We start from the raw sequence: 21,570 nt of genomic DNA, 5'->3' as shown, positions 1-21,570 counted from the left end.
ATGGAGTGACACCCGGAATTCCCAAAATATGAACTATGAAGGTAGTTTTCCTTTGAAGCTCATATTTCTATATAGCTGTATAAGCCTACAAAATGCTGCCTTGAGCTGCAAGGATGTCCAGCTGTGACCGGCCCCACAAAGTCTATTCAGAAGTCCAAGACTAACAGCAAGAGCTCTTTGAAGCTGCTACAGGTGACATGGTTATCTTCTCACACTGGGATGTGCAAAGCCATCAAATACATTTACATCAGATTCTCTGTCTTCACATTTTACAATTTAACAGCTCAATCTATACATGGATTCATTTGATATAACCTATTTACACTGCAGTTATGATTTATCCCTTATAAATAACTGCAAGATCTCAATGTTCACGACATCCATATTTCCACTTAGTTGGATCATAATAGCCATAAACTATGACATTTGCAGGCTGCATGTGTTTCCTGTTTCGGGGCAAAAACAAAAATATAAATTTCATGAGTGTGTTGTTAAAAATAAAACACATTAATAAAGTTAAACCGTGAACCACATGCTATTTTGTGATGTCACACTTTTGCACAAGAATGCCTAGTTTTAAGGGGAGAGCAGAGGACTGGCCTCTGGAAGGACACTTGACATTGCCAGCCGCACACTATGTAGTGGTGATAACTCAGCTAGTGTTCATTCCAATAACTATAATGGATCGCACTATGCATCTTTTAGTTACACTTCTGCAGTGGTAGAAAGTTGAACTTTGATGTGATTTTTTTAATGTTTTGACTGTACTTTTTAATTATAGGGGGTATTTTCAAAAATAGTGAGCATGTTTAATACCCTGTGAGATGCTGTACATTGTAAGGAGGTGAATTTGTACTTTACTAGGCCAAAGCGATTCTCTTCACGGGTTTGATTCTTTAGATTCTCTTAACACCACAGAGGTAAGGAGGCTTATCCACAAAAATGAAGGTGACGGCAATATTTTCCAAAATAGCTTCAATTTATTCAGGAGGAGGGCCTCTGACATAAGTTTGAAAATAACGTAACAATTTTTTAACAAGTTAATGTCAATTTCAAATCATTCACATATGACAAAAAAAATCACGTTCACAACACAAGTTTTATGCTACTGAAACTCTGCGACCAAGGACGTTTCTGTCAAAATAATTAGCTAACCCTTGCATAAGTGATTGCATAACATTAACTGATGCATTTATCAAAATTGTATGTACACATTAATAATAAAATTCGGATTCAATAACCCAACACGGTATGGAACTATGGATACAAATTTGACAAGATAACCATAAGACCTCGTTTATAATGCAAATTACTGCACAGTAAATATCAACCTAGACATTTATTTCCAATTATATAGTTCAGTACTTTTCAGTAGAGTTGGTGCACATGAGGAATTGTCCCTAATTTATATGTTGCGGCTAATTGCAGGTAAATAAAACTCTGCAGCTTGTGGTGAGTTTAATTTCTCTACACTTTAGAACTGACTGTATCACACAGACTAGACTATTTACTAAATTGTGGGTTTGAAAAAGGGGAGATGTTGTCTATAGCAACCAATCAGATTCTAGCTGTCATTTATTTAGTACATTCTACAAAACGATAGCTAGAATCTAACTGGTTGCTATAGGCAACATCTCCACTTTTTCAGACCTGCAGTTTAGTAAATATACCCCTCGGTGCTTTTAATATTGCAAAGATTTTCCGTTTCCTGTGGCAGCTTTTATTTTTAAGTCAATGAGAAACGTGCAGTTTAATATTTATAGGCCTGGAGAGGAGGCCTCTTTACTGCAGGTGCTACATACATAGTTGCCAACATTGGCAGGCTAAGGTCCGGGAGGTCCGGAGGTCAGGTGGGCGTGTGGGGGCGGGGCTTGAAGAATTGTGCCGTTAGCCCCGCCCCCAAAGCTGTCACCACTTTTCCCGTCCAATAAAACAAGGGGGCGGGGCCACAATGACGCGCCCGTGACGCCGATAAGCCCCGCCTCCCCAATTCAATTTCCACCGTCGCCCAGGAGCCTGACCCAGATTTCGGGAGTCTCCCGGATATTCCGGGAGAGTTGGCAAGTATGGCTACATATTAGCGATTCTTGGCGCATTATCTGTCATTCCTCAATTCTGACACTTTTCATCTGACTGCATAGAAGTTTTTATCAGATCAGTCCTTAGTTAGCATGAATAATCTGTAGCAGATAACTGTTTTTTAATTGTCTGCCTGGATTTCTCCTTCCTAAAAATATTGAAATTAGTTATTTTGGGTTAAATCTCTGACTGGTTCAATTCACTGATGTTGCTTTAAACAGATCTGTACTTTATGTTTCATTCACAGTCCATGTAAATAGATTGTTTTTTAATGTCTGCATCAACTACTGTACAGGGATCCTTGTCACTGAGACTAATCTGCACATTTCACAGTCAATCAGTGTACACTAAAACTGTCAGCTGGGAGTATAAAGAAAGGCTGAAATCTGTTAGGAGATTTGTTTTTTACAGACCTCTATGGATGTCTTCCATTGAAGCTTCTTATCAGGGCACCTTTCAGCAGGGAATCCCCTTTTCTCACAGCCGTGGGGTACAGTCTGTGTCAGAGACTCAGGGGGAGGGAATTTCCCTTCTTTCTTCTCAGCACATCACACAAGTCCCTGTGTTCTTGTTCTCACTGCTGGGGATACTCAGCTGCGTGTCACTGTCCTCTCAGCCTCTCTCCTCAGGCATCCAAAGTTTTTCCCCTCAGATTTTAAACTTGGAACTTTCCTGCCAAAACTCAGCTGCTGTCCAGTCAGCCTCAGAGATCACATGATCAGTCAGGCTCAGTGGTCACATGTCCAGTCAGCCTCAGGGTCAGGGTTGCCAACTCTGAAATGAAAAACAAGCAACCGTTTAGTGAAAAACAAGCCCAAACCAATCCTAAAAAGCCCAAAAAGAACCCCAACTTACAAGGGACCGTCCTTTTCTAGAACACTAATTTCTACACTCAATCTCCATTTAGTAAACCTTTATAAACACAAGAAGACACATTTCTACACTGATATGGCAAAACAAGAAGCAAATGCAGTAAATTACCTATTTGAAATGGGGCAAACTGACATGGCTGCAGATTCAATAATCATCCCCAAATACACAGAGATTCTTACTAACCATAATTACACCACAGCATCGCCCGGCAAATAAAAAAGGCAAGATCCACAACATACGTGAACTGAGTATAATGTATGCAAGGACACTGGTATGTCTGTACCAGACAGCCCCATGATATAACAGTATAAGATAGGGCTCTGAAAGCAGTCATATGACATGAGCAGCTACTGAATGGGAGGGGGGGGGTGGTATATTATTATTATTAATTTTTATTTATAGGGCGCCACTAGGTATCCGTAGCGCCGTACAGGGACAGACAGAAACACGATACAGGGTGAGACAGCACAGTACAGTTAACAGAAAGCACAGTAACTCAGAAGCTCAATGAACAGCTAGATTAGAGGTGAGAGCCCCCAGCGGGGTAGAGACAGGGGCCGGAGGACCTCACGGAGGAGACAAGGAGCTGGAGAGCAGAGTTAAGGTGGTGGAGAACAGGAGGAAAGGAGGCCCTGCTCGAAGGAGCGTACAATCTAAGGGAGCAGTGTTTATAGCAGTGTTACCTCTGTAAGTGCAGCAATAGTACAGACACAGCACTTATTTCAGCAGGTTGTTGCAGATCCGTCTTCCTGTGTTTATTCATTGTCCTCCTCTGACTCCGCCCACCAACAAACATAAAAAAAAAAATATTGGTGGAATATCACTGCACCTGCCCATAAAACAAAACATGTGATTATCCCAATCACTAAATGTAAACAGACCAAAGAAGAAAAAAAAAAAAGCAGTCTGAGGAGACCATGTGTGGGCAGTGTGTCCAAGCCCAAAAAGAAGCAACAAGCGGCAGCCTAAAAAAACCCGCAACTCGTGGAAAAAAAGAAGCCAAATTCCGCTTGTTATAAGCGGAATTGGCAACTATGCTCAGGGTTCACATGATCAGTTAACCTCAGGGATCTCAGGTCCAGTCAGCCTCAGAGATCACATTATCAGTCAGGCTCAGTGGCCACATGTCCAGTCGGGCTCAAGCATACCTCCCAACATTTAGAATCTTAAAAGAGGGACAAAACTTCGCCCACAAAAGGCACCTTTACGTAAAACCTTGCCCACTTTCATGCTAAATCTCACCCCATTTTGCAGTCTGCAAATCAGAACAGTTGGGAGGCATGTATCGGAGTACAGGGGTATGTAGAAGGGGATACATTTGGAGTAGAGAATTTTTTTATATGGGGTACAGGGGGATAGGGCAGGGAGTGGGATACATTAGGGGTACAGGACATATTTATGTAAATAAAAAGTAACTCAACTGCGCACATGAGGCTTGATTCATCAAGGAACGTATCTGCCGATTTTGAGATATCGTATGCAAAACCAATCTGCTCATGCCCAGAACCAGGACATCACAAGTAAGCGCAGCTCTATCCGCTCTGCCTTCGTACTCCAAGGTGACTTACTACTGCCTACAATTTCGGGGAGTAAAAGGTGAAAAAAAAGGGTGTTTGGCTGCAGCCAATTTACAGTAAGGGCGTGCCAAACCCGAGCGCACGCGGCCACGTGCGAATCAAGCTCGGTGCGTCTCAAAGTTACTTGTTTTTCTGCCATATCACTTGCACCAGCTAGTCCTGACACCTAGTGATGTCAGTATAGTATACAGCTATAACATGTCCTTGCAATCAGGAGCAACTGTAAAAATATATTTTACGTTCAGTAAACATTGAGATCATTATAAAAGTTGTTTATTAAGAAAAAAATATAGAAAAAATACATTTTTTTTTTACTGTTTTGCAATTAATGAATTAATGCCTTTATTACTAACAGGTGACATTAATTCCAAATATATATATTTTTTCTGCGTTTTCTTTAGCGAGTTTTTTATCCACATAGGTATTGGACGTATCCCGCAGTGTCTTGCGTAGTAGAGCACAGCAGACTTACACCCGAATTCAACAGAGTACGTATCTTCATATCCATGTCTGATGAATTCGAGAGTACGCAAAGCCAAAATACATGTGTATATTAGTAAATGCGTGCCTTGATGAATCAGGTCCATGATCTCTTACAAATTTCCTTTTCTATTTTTTTTAATTTGTGGCAGTGACTACCGCTTTTTTAAAATAATAAATCAAACCATCATATATTTTGTTTTTGTAACACTCCTTTCCAGGAGAAAAGAATTGTTGTTTGCCCCTAATGAAGAGTATGCAGACATTGCCAAGAGAGCAAAGAGTGGAATGAAACAGATTCAAGATTCATGGTTTTGTGGTTGACCTATTTCAATTGATACAGATTTAATTGTAAATACAGACATGCTGTTAAGTCTGATCCCAATCCCTTACCTTGTGCAAGTAAATGGTCACTTTATCTGCTAATATCTCTGTTTGTCTTACTTATTTCCAGGGCCCTCTTAACAACATTTTGGGCCCCCGGGCATAGCAGTGCACCGGGGCCCCTATATATACATATATATATATATATATATATATATAATATAAATGTCTAGTGGCGTGTGTAAGTCTGTCTGTGTGTGTGGAAAAAATAAAACCAAGCTGCAGCGCCTCCTGCTGGGCGGAGTTATACACTGACCTACTAAATTCTTAGTGTGTGTGGGGAAAAAAATTCAGAAAGGGCTGAAATTTGGTATACTAAGATGTTTTTAATTTGTTAATTTAATTTGTTAATTGTTAAAAGTGTTTATAAAGATTTAAAAAAAATATATATATATTTCTTGAAGGAGAAGTGACAGTTGGGAGTGGTTGGTGGTTGCCGGGGGTGACAGTGGGGAGTGGTTGGTGGTTGAGGCCTGGGCTATGGCCCAAATGCATGACAAGAACCTTTTTAACACCTTAAGAAGCTTGATTTGACTAGAATGCATGAGTATCATGCACGGGTTAACTTGCCCGACATGCACTACGAGCGCCGCACGGAGGAGGAGACCAGGGAGGGAGCCGGATCGCCAGCTGACAGCAAGGTAAGTATTTTTTTCGGGTTTTTTTTTCAGGTTTTTTTTTTTTGTGCTGCCTCCGACGGGCCCCCCTGGGCTGCAGGGCCCCGGGCACCTGCCCATTGTGCCCAATGGGAAAGACGGCCCTGCTTACTTCTTCTCCACCTATAGAAAAGATAAATATTACAACCATTAGTTCCTCCTGATGGAAGAGAGACAGAAATGCTGATATACAAAGTGATCCACAGCCACACATGCTGCAATTGAGTGGCTCCATAATAACCAACTTGTGCAATCCAAATTGAATCACATATTAAATCATAATATTTTTCCCAGACCATTGCCAAGTGCTTTTTCCATGCTCTTTAGTTTGCCCTTAAAATCCACCCATTCTGTGAAAAGTGGAACTCATTGCCCTAAAAATGGACATTTAAGTAACACAATCATATGGCATTTAATTTATGTTTATTTTACTAGCTAGGTTTGATTGGAAAAGCTTCCTGCAATACTTTAAGGCAAGTTCAATTCAGTACCTCTGCAGGATGTTCAGGGTTAAAATATTTTCCTTTTTTTTGCTTGCACCTCATAGAGGTACAAGGAAAAATTAGCAAATATTTCAGTACTGTAAATGCTGTGGTACTGCACGTGTTAGCCCATTGTGGGCGGTTACTATGAAACCTTGAGGGTAATTGAATCTACTATTTTCACTTTCTCAAACTTAGCAAAAACATACTATATTTCTGTAATTATAAATGCCTTCGTCATCAAACTGAATACAAACATTTTTCATTCACATTGCTCATTTGATAATATAATTATTTTTTAACTTATCTGCTGCTTTCTTAAATAAAAACACACAATACAGGTCTTTCTAACTGATCTACTTGCGTTATGGATAATATCTAGAGATCCTCGGGCTCGGTTTTCGGAAAACAAAGCCCACCCAAACATAGCCGATCCGAGTACTAAGCCGAGACGGCTCAGTACTTTCGCGAGCTCCCGGAAGTTTTGGATTTTATAAATACCGCCCTCCATGAAGATCCAGCACCATTTCACAGAGAGACACACAAGGGGTTGCAGGGTTGTTTGCAGTCTCCAGTGCAGTTGGGCAGCATCATAGCTAGAACAGAAAGAGGAGGGGTGGCAGTGTTCTTCAACGTCTCCAGTGACATTCTACAGAGTTATAGCTCACACAGATACAGGAGAGGTGGCAGTTTTCAGTGCTGAAAGACAAATTATAGGGCTGTCAGTGTTCTTCAAAGGCTCCAGTGACATTCTACTGTGCCATAGGTCACCCAGAAACAGGAGAGGTGGCAGTGTTCAGTGCTGAAGAAGAAATTCTAATACTAGATCTGTCAGTGTTCTTAAAAGTATCTAGTAACATTTTACTGTACAATAGCTCACCCAGAAACAGAAGAGGTGGCAGTGTTCAGTGCTGAAACAGAAATTCTAATAATAGATCTGTCAGTGTTCTTAAAAGCCTCTAGCAACATTCTACTGTGCCATAGCTCAAACAGAAACAGGAGAGGTGGCAGTATTCTGTGCTGAAACAGAAATTCTAATAATAGGGCTGGCAGTGTTCTTAAAAATCTCCAGTGACATTCTACTGTGCCATAGCTCATACAGAAACAGGAGGGGTGACAGTGTCGTGGTCACTCTCCAGTCACATTGTTCTTGTCACTCTCCAGTCTTCAGTAACATTGTTCTTGTCACTCTCCAGTCTCAGCACAGTTGGTCACACAGAAACAGGGGTAGCATTGTTCTTTTCACTCTACAGTCTTCAGTCACATTGTTCATGTTACTCTACAATCTCAGTCATCATCATCAGTTATTTATAAAGTGCCACTAATTCTGCAGCACTGTACAGAGAACTCATTCACATCAGTCCCTGAACCAGTCATGATGATACTAATCCCTCTACGTCATGTGCTAAAGCTTATTTAAAGTGCATAGTGGTGTTAAGTCAGGGAAACAAAAAATTTTTTAAAAAAAGCTTGTACCTTTTTAAAGAAATAAACACCACTCTAATAAAGGTGAAAGTTTACTGTAGAAAAACATAAAATTGCCAACATGCCATTCTACCCAAAATATTAACAAGCATTCCAGCATCAACTAGCTTACTTCTCTCAGCTAGATCTCAGCACCTGCAATCTACACTGTCATTATCCTCACCCTCATCAGTGTGTACATCATCCTCACACAGTACTATTTCATCCCCGCTGGAATCCACCATTAGAGAAGTCTCTGTACGTTGATGTAATTGCCAGGAATGGCCTTTCCCGTGGAATTTGCAGTTCATTTTATGACAGAGGTATCATGATTTTTGGGCAATTCTTTTAGACCAGACCAAATGTCAAAATGTTGTGCATTTTCTGCATCACCACTGGGTGTCTTGGGAAAGCTAGGTTTTGTCCTAGCAGCAGTTGCCAAAGAAACTGAGGAAGGATGAGTTGTCGTGTCATGTAGCACTTGAGCTGTCAACCTGCTGACCAGGAGCTCATTGCATCTCTTGAGATCTGGGTCAGTTGGAAAGAAAGAGAAGACAGAGCTCTTCAAACTAAGATCATGCACAGTTGCCAAAATGTATGGTGATCCGATTTTCAAGATGTTGATAACTCTCAGTTCCTGGTGCCTCTGTAACGCCAACTGATCCTACTATTAACATCCAAAGAATGGTGGAGGATTATTTTAACAACACATAGAAATGGAAATGTTATCGAAAAAGACAGTCCCTTTACATACTTGGAGGAAAAAAGGTAATTTGTTGACCCATGTACAAACTCGCTTTGCAATACCTAAGCTGCCCACCCTCCAATGTGTACTCGGAAAGAGCTTTCAGTACAGCAGAGAACCTTGTCGGTGATTGGCGTAGGAGGCAACTTCCTAAAAATGAGGAAACAATTATGTTCATCAAAATGAACTACAAATTACACGAGGAAGGTCTTTACTGGCATTTAGATCAAAGAAGAGGGACTTCTGTAATGGTGGATTCCAGCAAGGATGAATTAGTATTGTGTGAGGATGATGTATACACTGATGAGTGTGAGGATGATGACAGTGTAGATTACAGGTGCTGGGATCTAGCTGAGAGAAGGATGTAGGCTGAGGCTGGAATGCATAGTAATATTTTGAGTAAAATGGCATGTTGGCAATTTTATGTTTTTCTACAGTAAAGTTTCATCTTTAATAAATATGTGCTTTTTTCTTTAAAAAGGTAAAAAAAAAATTTTTACATTTTTGTTTTTTACATTTATGTTATTGATAGCACTCTTATCTTAGCTGTCTTAAGCCCATTGTTAGCTTGTTTTCTGGGGGCAGAAACAAACCAAGCACTTTAGCTACAAAATCCTGGTAGCTGGAGTGCTTGGTTAGTTAAACTGTACAATTCCGTCTTGCACCACTTTTCTTTTCTTTCTGCCACTGCTGTGTCGCAAATTTTCCTAGACTGCCATGAGTTTGTGTCGTTGCTCTGGCGCTTAGCATCCAGCCATCTCGTTGCAGTCTTTGTTCGAAAGTGGATGAAAATAATATTGGGACCTCTGAGGTGGTCAAAATAGACTGAAAATGACTGGAAATTTGTGTTATTGAGGTTAATAATAATGTAGGGAAAAAAAGAGCAAAATTATGTGATTTTAGCAATTTTTGAAAAAAACAAAAACTGATCCAAAACCAAACCCAAAACATCCAAAGGCGGTTTTGCCAAAACCAAAATCATAACTAAAACACAGGGGTCAGTGAACATCTCTAATAATAACATGACATGTATCAAATAAGTTTCGGATTTAATGTGTGTCTCTTTATCACCTGAAACCGAGCTTGACAAATCCCACATCATCGGGTTTCCTTTCATCTAAGCCTAATTCTTCTCACCGATTTTGGGCTCTGCAAAACATCTGCCACATTTTGAGACCTGTAAAGCCGATACAGCTCTGCTAACATTGGATTATCTACTCTGCAGCCTGCTACACTGTCCAGCCTGGCTGTTCGCTTGGCATTCATGCGTTCACTAATCTGGAACGGTTGGAGATCCTCTACGGACACACCAGAGGTTTACCTTGGCTAGCTCCTTCTGATCCACCCTCTGGCCACTTACCCGCAGTCCGACACCATGCACTTTTGATGTCGGAAGGAAGAAGCAAACAATATGGGCGCCATATCTACGACACCATATTGCAGACACCAGTGTAGCTTCCACCTTACCTCCCACCTGGGAATTCTGGACACGATCACCCAGAGCCCGGCGCCCTAGGCAAGTGCCTAACCTTGCCTAATGGGAGCGCCGGGCCTGGGTGGACCTGCTGGCCATCTGAAAAGTCTGTTCTGGCTGCTTATTTACTGCAGAGCCGACTGTCACCCATCATCACTTTGAGATGTTACTGGCAGTCACTGCTCATTTCTACAACCTGACTAATGCAACAGCACCTGAAAAACATCAGTAAATGGAATTCCTTTTTACCCCAGCCTTCCTGGGGTTTCTAAACTCAAACTGCCCCCAGTGCAGCAATCCTACGTACATTGCATTTACCAGCCCTCTACCACTACCCGTGTTCTGGTGCGTACCCCACTGGCCAGTGTTCTCACAGGTACAGTCCTCAGAGTCACTGTCCACTAACCCTCTGTATCTCACGATTAACAGCTGGAGCCCCCACTGTGCAATAGTGCTGACCTAAATCCATCTGTGCCAGGAAAATTTCTATCAAATCCACTCTCAGTATTTTCTACAAGAAAAAAAAAGAAAGAAAGAGAGAAAGAAAGAAAGAAAGAAAGAAAGAAAGAAAGAAAGAAAGAAGGGGTTACCTGTCTTACAACTCTGCTAAACTTTGTTTTCAGTATCTGTCTTCCCTTGGGTTGACCTAAAGTTTATGTGACTGTGCTGCCATCTTGAATCAAATATCGGTATTGCAGTGAATATTTTTGAGAAACGGAAGAAACAACCCAAATCACTCCCTGCAGATTGCAAGCCGTTCTCCATATCCAGAACCTTAAGTTGAAGACCCTTGGTAATCTTGCTATTTCAAGACATTAAATTGGCTTTTTACACTGATTTGCTCCGAGCAATATATGATTTCTGCAAAGACATCACAGAAATTGAGAATCGTACTGATGCTCTAGAATCCAAAACGTATGACAAATGCAGTTCATTGGCAGAAGCTAGTCATCTTTTCGTAAATATAATAAAAATAATCCAATCGGCGGCAAGGCCCGCTTCATCAGAAAGTAATAATGGCTGGTCTTCAGCCCGGTTGCTATATACATATTCCTCTCTTCTCATAGGTACATTCTTAGCCTCTTTTTTAAATAAGTGCACAAACCCAAACATGGGTACGAATTTCCAACACTGAAATTACCGACAACATAAAATCTGATGCGAGAACAACAGCATTGTGACAGCTATAATATAGATGCAATGAAAAGCAGATGCAAAATATGCCTACACATAAAATTGGCGACATGCAAATATTATATACAAAGCTAAAATCACACAACAAATGTCTACAATTAATATTACCAACAGAACAGAAATGTCTACACAGAAAAAGCACACTTAAAAATAGTTACCGACAAAACCAAAATAACAACAATCAATGCCAACAATCAATAATTCCGACATTACAAAAATATCTAGATCAAAAAATCTGACTTATATATAGTTTCTGACAAAACCAAAATAACTACATAATAAATGTCTACAAGCAAAACTACCAAAATGCCAAAAATCCCGACACCCAAAATGGCTACCTAGTTATATATCGTACAAAATCAAAAAGTCGACATATAGACTTTAAAATCTATCAAGGAATAAACAGAAATGCTAAGACAATGCATATGGCTAAACTTGAGAAGCCAATGTGCTCCCCCTTTAAAACCGGTTAATGAAAAAGGCAATAGTAAAGTAAATCATACTAATTCTTATGTAATTCCATATGTACCCGATTTCTTCATTCAATAATTTGCTATATTACACATTACTGTCTATTTAACTGTAAAATAGTTTTTTTGTGTATCTTATTAAAATTATGTGACCTTCGTGGCCTATTTGTTATAAGTGAATTTCTAATTAATACTAACTTATGATGCTCCCGAATATGTTTTTCATTAGTGTATGTTGTAATGTATTCTGTATCTACATTTCTTACTACCCTTTTATGCCATACTCCAAATGTTTCCTGTACTTGTTATGCCTATAATTTTAATTCAATCTAGGATGTCTTGAACTGTGTATGATTGTTATTGTGTTCAACTTTAATCTATGGTCTGGTAGGAAGTGATGTTAATAACAAATATTTTATGTACACTGCTGTGGTGTATGATGTATAATTGTTAATGTTTATTGTGATCCTGATGGTAATTATTAAAATTGAATCAATATGGTAGAATAGCATTGCTTTCATTATTAAACGTATGTTATTTGTTTGGTTTGTTATGTCTACCTTACTTTAAAATATGATCTCTTTTACCTTATTATTCAATACTATTAAATACTTGTTATTATAATATATTTGTATAATTTTACTAAGCCTGCTATAAACAGCCTGCTAGACATTGACTTTGTGACATAGAAGTGGAGAAAAATATCCCGGGGTTAATAACATCTGATCTCTTCACTATATGCGATAAAGACCAAAGTTCTGGTAGGAGCATTCACTCATTACTGTGATCTTATGTGAAGTTATGTGAAGTTTTTATGGAGTTTTGTTAATACATTTTGGAACGCTTAAACAATATCACGCTAGATTTTGTTTATTTTCTTTCTGTGAATTCAAATTGGCGTTATCAATGTTGGAGAGGAGATGAACAGGGGAATACTCCATATAAAGAGATCTTGAGTTGGGAGAAGTCCACTAAATACTTACAAGCTCATATTATTCAACAATCTGGTAGGAGTCCATCTTATATTACTACCACGAAGGTGATGGGGAGGTGTATATTTCTTTGAAGTAAATCACTTATGGCGTGGAATGACCATCTTTAACCCCTCTTCAAGATAGAGACTGTTATATGAACTTTTAATGAAGTGTTGAATAAGTTTGTATTGTGAAGTTTGGATTAGTGTGTAGTTAAACTATTTCTGTTTTTTATGAGAACTAGATAGCGCTGAATGTCTTGATATTACATTGTCATGTTTTTATTTATGTATATATACATTTCTCAATTAAAGTGGTAGTGCACTAGAAAGTTTTATATCCTTTGTCCATATATCCATTATGGTGAAATTGGAGTCTCCATTGATGTTCATACTGGAGCAGAGTACGAGTTTTGTGTCAATATACAACGCAAGTAATCAAGAATTTATGTTGTAAGCACATAAGCTGAAAGAAAAGGCTGTGCACACATGACACGTGATTGAAGAGTGTTTTCATTTCTTCAATGTCCTCTTGGGAACTCTGATGCCTATTGATTGTGGTGGAGGACATCAATTTGTATAAACATACTATACCATATTAGTTTTTTCATTTATATTTTTTACATGTATATGCATTGTTGCAAGAAGAATATTGTCATCCTGATTTGGTGGATATCCATGAGCGCCTTTGTACGTATATATTTCTGTATATTTGTTAATATTTTGGGATTAGTGGTTATCCTGACTATACGTTAGCGCAGTCTCTGGAAGTGCGCTATAATTTTACCTACCTTTTTTAATAAGTCTTCTTCTCTTAACTGATGAAATAGAGATAGGTAAAGTTTTTTTATTAGTAATTGTTATGACTCGCTGGGCTCTCTGTCAGAGTAACTAGATAGATAGATAGATAGATAGTTAATTAGGTAGTTAATAGGTAGTTACGTCAGTTAGATAGCCACTGGGTGTTTAGATAGGTAGTTAGTTTAGTTATTAGGTAGATTAGATAGATTAGTTTAGGTAGATCAGATAGGCAGATAGATTAGCTGGATAGATTAGATAGGTATTAGATAGGGTCAGTTAGGTCTGTTCTCTGTCAGAATCTGCCCTCAATTCATGCTGTCCTTTCTATATTATGTCTCACCTGGCCAACTTGTTTCTCCTAGCTCATTCACCTGGCTTCCTCATTATCACCTGCAGCCTATTGGTTCTGCTCTCCTTAAATAGCCGGTAATATGTTTACCTTAGTGTTCTGCTCCCTTGTGTTTGCCCTGTTATCTGCTTCTGTTGTTTCCAGCCGGCTTAGTGTATTCCTGTGTACCAGACCGTTTCCGTTCCTGACTACTCTTCATTGGATTTACCTGTGTACCGACTCGGCTCTGCTTTGACTCTTCTCCTGTGTAGATATCCCGTGTACCAGACCTGATTCTGTCCCTGACGATTCTACTATCTAGACACAAAATGGTGAAACAAGTCACCTGAAAGGGGTTGTTTACTGATGCACTCCAGTCCATAAGAGAGTATAAAAACAAAGTTTATTGAAAATCATCTTTAAAATCAAATAACCAGGTATCACTAGGGTCGGCGAATATTAAAATAAAGAGAGTGATAAGAAATAAAAGATAAGTGATAAAGATAATTAAGAATACCCTTCCGGGAAGCCGGTAATTACATGATTATGACACTTATTTGGGAAACATACCCATTAGTGTAAACAGTGTATCATTAATAGTAACACAATTTTATTGAAATTTAATTCATGTCATATGTTTATAGATACACTGTATCAATTCTCACATGTGATTAATAGTATATGTCCACTCTGGAATAATATAGCAGCAGGTCTAATAATGAAAGACGCTATTCAAATTCAGAGATCTAACACCACTGAAGTGCTGATATGAGACACAGGGATTCTTTAGGGCTAAAGATCTATAAATATACTCCTGATTGTATAGGCTAATGACCTAACCTCTGTATATATCACACCCTCATAACCTATCATGTATAAGTGTAGAGTATCAAAGGAGTACAAGTGTTAATAGTACAAGTGTTACAGCCGCAAAAAAGTCTCCTCTGAGACATGTCTACCATAATCAGATAATCTCCAGTACAAAGCTCTCACTAATGACCATGTTGGTAATAGTGTTCTAGCTAATGTTGGTGTATAAATAGGAAACTCTTACTTCAAAGCCCCATTCTTAATTGCTCTACGCTGGTACTGTGTGTACAGAGATCTCCTGAGGCTAAATGATTCTGAATTGAAATCCCCGATGTAGCATCTAATTGTTATCCAAATCATCTAAGAACACTGCATAACAAACAAACAGAGTGTGACAAGATTGCGGAAAACCCCGCTGACCGGCTTCACACTTCCGAGTGTGTGACGTCACACATCACACATGACCCGACCTACGTTTCGCCGTGTTAGGCTTAATCATTTCCCATCATTAAGCCTAACACGGCGAAACGTACGTCGGGTCATGTGTGACGTGTGACGTCACACATGTGATACATCTCTTTCTGCTATCGATTAGGAGGATGTATAGACTATTTTGACCCTATTATTAGTCACACATGTTTCAAAGCAGACAGGCTCTATATTAAGCAGCACTCAGCAATCATTGGTTAACCCTGATGAAGTCATTACAACGAAACGGGTAGGGTACAATGATAGCTGAGATTTGTTACTGTGGTGACTAGACCCAGAAGTAACAGACGCCGTGCACGGAGACTATTCAGTATCGTGACCACGAGCGGCGGGCGCCTGTATCGATGTAAAGAAACCTTGATGTGCGTGTTTGCACTTACTAAATGTAAGTTTACCTTATTCTGTTTTAATAAGAAATGTTTTTTATGATAATACACTATCGGGACATCCGAATTTCTTCTTGTCTCCCTTTCTATATATGGGGTAATTTGGAGAGAGACCTGGAACTTCATAGGAATAAGTCCAGGCTGGTGAAAATGAACATTACTTATTTGACTCTTTTGGAAAAGACTTTAATATAGATCTTACAGCTTGCAAGTTTCTGTTGCTTTTATGCACGTTAAATATTCATGCTGATATTGTTTACATTTTTTGTGATACTTTTAACACAGGCACTTGTTACCCCATTGCCTCTTTTCTCCATTTCCCCTTTTTTGCGCCTTATCCTTACCTCCTTTTTAGTATGTGAAGAATCGTCTGGTTCCTTATATTAAACTGTGAGAGATATTTTATTTCATAGCATCAAAAAACTCGTCATCTTATTAAATGTCCTCACAAATTATCACTACTGTTAGGAACCCCTCCAGCCAGTACAGCAAAACCCGGAGTCTGCTCCGAAAGTCTGGTGTTCACTGTTGCCCCTAGTGGTGGGGACAGGCTCGGCTGCAGACAAACAGAGGGTCATGAGATGTGCACTGGCTGGGGAGAACCCAGGAATAGAGTTACCGAGGCCGTAGAGTAGGAAGTGCAGGAGGGAGTCCGGTGAGACACCGAGTAGTGTCTCACCGGATCTTACAGCTTGCAAGATTCTGTGCTTTTATGCACGTTAAATATTCATGCTGTTATTGTTAACATTTTTTGTGATACTTTTAACACAGACACTTGTTACCCCATTGCCTCTTTTCTTCATTTCCCCTTTTTTTGCACATAATCCCTACCTCCTTTTTAGCAATTGATTTGCTGGGATACATTAGGCAACCCCCAGGGAGAAAAGGCTGCACTCCAAAATCCTACCCCCAATCCTTGAGGAGCGAAGGAGAAGCATTTTATCTGTTTTATCTGATTCTTCACATACAATGACTTGCCTCATTTCTTCTGGGTCATGTACACACTCCTCAACTGTCTTTGATGTTGGCATATCTGAAATTAAAAATTAATTAAGTTTCTATGGTATTTCATTAACTGCTTACACTTTAACAATAAATAAAATACAATTACCTGTTGTGGCTATAGTGGACTTCTTCCTCATGCTTACACTGGTAACCCTTGCCTTTACTTTAATCGGTGAGGAAAATGAAATAACAATTTTTTTTTCGTAATACAATTTAGAGTACTGTTTTTAAAAATTATATACATGTGGTGGGGTAAAGAATATGCCTAAATGAACCCCCCAATTTTAATTTGGATTAAAATTGAAACTAGGGCGGAATCCATAATGAAAGCAAGGCCAAAAGGGATAATTCAATTTGCAGCTTAGGAAAACTAGGTTTTATTTCAGTATAAAGTTAATTTAACAGGTGGTTTAAGATTTTCAGTTGGTTTAAGGAATGTCCTAGATCAACTATAAATGTGAGCAGGGCCGGATTGGGACTAAACATCAGCCCTGGCATTTAAAGTTCACAAGTCCATCTCAGTTTCAGCAGGAAAGAAACTATGTGTTGCTGCCCAGCGGTGGCGCTGAATAGAGCGTGACCACATTGTGTTGTGGGTGTGGCCAACACGGAGCATTGATACATACACTATAATAAAACATTACATTTATCACGCACTCCCAGCCACATCACAAAATTCCCCCAGGCACATTATTACACCTCCAGCCCATTGGGCTTATCTATGCTTCTGGTGCTGCTGACATCCATAAGGGTGGGAACTTCCTGTACAGTGAGCAGGGAAGCTATTTGTCTCACGAGATTTCCAAATTTTGCGATACTTAGAGCTCCTCGGCTTACTCTGCAGGCTGTGTCCTGTCCGGGAACTGGGAGCAGCTATCAGTTCCCTTCCCCTAATCAGAGGTGGATTAAGGCTTAAGGGGCCCAGGGTATTTAAGGCAGCAGGGCCCCTATTATGTAACATGGTTATCATTTTAGACAAATACACAGGCACTACTGTTAGAAGCATACAGCTCTGTCTTCACAAGCAGTACGTTGTGAAGTGGGACATACCTCCCAACTGTCCTTGCAGTTGGACCAAATCCTGACTAAGCGAGACAGTCATTTAAATGCAAGACTGCCCCACCAGATTCAGGACAGTCCTGCTCTCTCCTACCTGTCTTGGTCATTTTCACCACGTGTAGCAGCTAGTTTCTTTAGCTCAGTTACTTCTTGTCTTGATCCTGGAATATTGGATGCCCTATTTTGAAAAAAAAAAAAATGGGTACATGAGATTTAAAAAACTCCAACCAGCCCTGGTGTTAAAACACTAGCACTCAGGTTTTATAATTAGGTCTCCCTCCAGTCCCCACAATAATAATATTCACATTTAAGAAGTAGACCTATTTCCCTCCAACCAGCCCCAACATTACATTAACAATATACCCATTTACTCAAAACATATTTCCCTCCCTCCAAACAGTCCCAGCAATAAATTAAATAGCATTAAGGTTTAATAAATATAGCCATTTTCCACAACCATCCCCGGCATTAAATAATTCATATTCACATTTAATAAATAGCCCTCCTTCCTAAAATCAGCCCCATATTCAATTGATAGCCCTAAACAACCCCAGCATTAAATTAAAGTTTCCTTCACCTCACCTTAAATAATTAGCCCAAACCTACACTCCACCATTAAATAGCCTAACTCCCACACTATATTAAAATCCTCTCTTCCCTCACATATTATAATAAAATACTGTGCGCGCACACCCACTATATTAAGATACTGCGTGCACACATGCACACTATATGAACATGGCCCCACAAGAACACTATAGGAACATGGCCCCACACACACACTATAGGAACATGGCCCCAGACGCACACTATAGGAACATGGCCCCACACGCACACTATACAAACATGGCCCCACACACACTCTATAGGAACATGGCCCCACATGCACACTATGTGGACATGGCCTCACGCGCACAGTTTAGGAACATGGCACCACACACGCACACTATAGGAACATGGCGCTATACACACACACTATAGGAATATGGCGCCACACACGCATACTATAGGAACATGGCACCACAAACGCACACTATAGGAATATGGCTCCACACATGCACACTATTGGAACATGGCACGACACACGCACACTATAATAACATGGCGCCATACATGCACACAGACAGACACAGACACACAGACTGACATACAGACTGACACACAGACTGTGACACACACTTACCTTGTTACCCTCCTGCATGCTGTTCGGCAAACAGAGTTTCAGTGATGTGCGGCCAATGCAAGTAATCACATAGGACGCGCACCACGTGACAGGTGGCGTCCTATGTAATTAAAATCACATGGCCGCACATCATTTAAACTTCGTCCACCGAGCAGCAGTAGTCGCTGCTTGGTCAGGCGGTCATGCTGCCGGTTGCATCGACCCAACTAGCCATCGGCCCTTCTGCCATTTGCCAGAAGTGCCAGATGGCCAGTCCGGCACTGAATCTGAGTGTTAAAATACAGCTAACAAGTATTTTCATGCTATGTGAAGAACAAAGTATTAATTGCTTATGTGCATACTCATAAAGCATTTAGCCGCACTTGCTCTGTAAAATGTTGTGTCTTACACTGTACACCCCCCTGTCTACCCCCACTACCCCTCCCATTTATTTCTGTACTATTAACAATGAAAATCCTCAATAAAAATAATTTTGGGGGCAAAATAAGTGTGTCTTTGAGAAATTGAGCTAGTTATTTGTACCTGCTTTTGATAATAGCAGATGTATAGTATGTTTAGCAATTGAAATACAATAATTTAAAAGCTTGCCATGAGACTTGGGTGTTTTCACTGGCAAAAGATTTTCATCAGATGTGTTAAGATCATCGTGCAGCTTCTCCTGCCATTGGTTGAAGTGGACCTTGGGTCTCTTCTTACCCATGGACACTCGGCTTGTCTTCACAATCTTCGACTTGCTCTTCCAGCAGTCACAGAACCACTTCTTTCATGTTTCTTCACTCTGATGAGTGTCATGGCCTGCAGAGCCTGCTTTGGCGATGGAACTACCGATCTTCGTACTCACATTGTAGCTGGTCTTCATGCCCTTTTTGCCAAGGATCTTGTCTTTGACTCGCAAAACCTAGAAAAAATATATGACAATATTATAAAAACAATAATAAATGTAAAATTATATATTTTTAAAATACTTTTTATATGATTGGCACATTGTTGATGCAACTTTAATTCTTTTCTATTTTTTTTTAAGTTAGCAAAAGATAAGAAGATCAAATATGGTTTTACAAATAAAGAAAGAGGAGCATATTCAATTAGGTCTGGTGATCGCGATAACGCACGGATGTGTGTGTAAAGTGACAGTACGGTACAGCAACATCACGGATTTCCCATCGCAACCCTATGGGTGTGCACAGAAATCCGTGATGTTGCAGGTGTTCTCAGTGGGAGCACATATCCACGATCTTTAGACCTAATTGAATATGCCTCACTAAGATTTCATTTACATGGGGTCAATAGACACTACATTGCGTAAAAAGATTACAGATGGCAAATAAGGCTATTGTAAACATAGGTTAAAAGCCATAAAAGTATGGCAGCACAGCTTGAATTTATAATTGACAGACTAAACTGATATGGGCAACGTCCACTAATATGTTTTTGGCTAATCAAAAATGGTTTAACAGCTTACCATAAAAAAAAATTAGGCAAGTAACTAAATATATAACAGGTCTGAATGACATATAGGGCCTGAGTCATTAAGGATAGTAATGCAAAAAAAGGTGCAAAAGTTCTTCGGGACAAACCATGGTACAATGCAAGGGGTGCAAATTAGTTTATTAGTTTGCATGTAAGGAAAATACTTGATGTTTTTTCATGTAACACACAAATACTTGATAGCTTTATTTTTTCACTGAAATTTAAAGTTTATCTAGGACATGCTCTACCCCAACTATAAATCTGTAATACCTCCCCCCTCCAATGCAACATGGTTTTGTCCAGGTGCAGAGTTACTCCTTTATAATGCTTTACTCTCCTTAATGACTAAGGCCCATAATTTTTAACTATGGTGACATAAAAAAGCTGATTAAAAAAATGAATTAGATTTTAGTTGAAAGGGATAAAAATTAATTTATGATTGGCACTGAAAATGTGTGAAGCAAAAAACGGTATTAGTTAATTTATGAACTATTTTTTTTAAAACAAATGTACTTTTTTTTTTTATAAAAAAAAGTACATTTGTTTTAAAAAAAAAAAGTGTATTACAGAGCTGTAATAAATATTACACTGTAATTTGATAAGATATCCAGGAAAGAATATTTGCATGTACAGTGCAGATGGCAATGAAACTATGGATATGTGTGCATTAATACTAGTGACTGCAAGTATGGGTTTTAAAATTATAATTTTTAAAGTAAAAGAGTCATCTTCTATAAACAATGTTAATGGTGGATAGGAAAATAAGTTTCAAAAAAGTACCTGTGAAACCAACACTTTATTTTCAGCCTCGGTGAACCTAGGCCCATCGGGATCTTTTTTGGTGGAATTCTGTTCACCCATGTCCTGTTCCTCGACTTCCTCTGGAATAGCACCTGTTGTTGCAGCTGGAATGGCTTATGGTTTGGAGACAACCCCTTCTTCCTTCCTAGAAGTTTCAATTTGTCGCTCTTCATCTGTTGGGTCCTGTGGGGGAAACAAACCCTTTTGCGCTCCCTAGACATACTGTATATTAGACAGTTAATGCAAAAAAATAAAATTGTTGCTTTGAAAAAAAGCAGTTGTGTGTACAGGTAATGCAGTTACGATTGAAGGACAATCCAAATAACGACTCAGCAACAGGGGAAGACAAATTCAGGAACCGGGTCAGCAAAATCATAGAAATGGCAG

Source organism: Mixophyes fleayi, chromosome 6 (assembly GCF_038048845.1).
Source record: "Mixophyes fleayi isolate aMixFle1 chromosome 6, aMixFle1.hap1, whole genome shotgun sequence".
Lineage (NCBI taxonomy): Eukaryota > Metazoa > Chordata > Amphibia > Anura > Limnodynastidae > Mixophyes > Mixophyes fleayi.
The sequence above is the reverse complement of the archived record's forward strand: the minus strand, read 5'-3'. Positions refer to the sequence as shown.